Source organism: Vanessa cardui, chromosome 27 (genome assembly GCF_905220365.1).
Source record: "Vanessa cardui chromosome 27, ilVanCard2.1, whole genome shotgun sequence".
Taxonomy (NCBI): domain Eukaryota; kingdom Metazoa; phylum Arthropoda; class Insecta; order Lepidoptera; family Nymphalidae; genus Vanessa; species Vanessa cardui.
The window spans coordinates 3500011-3500567 of record NC_061149.1 but is presented as its reverse complement, the minus strand read 5'-3'; positions in this window follow the sequence as shown (position 1 = coordinate 3500567).

The following is a 557-nucleotide window of genomic DNA, read 5'->3' as shown; positions in this document are numbered from 1 at the left end:
TATTCTACTTGGTGGTAGGGCTTTGTGCAAGCCCGCCTGTGTAGGTACCACCCACTCATTAGTTATTCTACCGCTAAATAACAGTACTCAGTATTGTTGTGTTCCGGTTTTAAAGGTGACTGAGCCAGCGTAACTACAGGCACAAGGGATAAAACATCTTAGTTCCCAAGGTGGGTGGCACATTGACGATTTAAGGAATAGTTAATATTTCTTACAGCTTTATTGTCTGTGGGTAATGATGACCACTTACCATCAGGTGGGCCATATGCTCGTCCGCCAACCTATACCATAAAAAATATAATCTGCACCTTTCATGGCAAAAAATATGGATAACCCTTTCATGACTGAATATCATTCATACCAATAGAATATTTCAATAAAGTTCATCCTTAGAAATGAGATGGCTCAATGATTGCGGGTTCAAACCCAGGCAAGCATCGCTGAATATTCATGACATATCAAAAACGTACATGTGTCTATTACCATCAAAATTCTGCTACTTATGCATTCCACGAACCCGCATTGGAACAGCGCTTGATGTTGTGCACAGCTTTAGC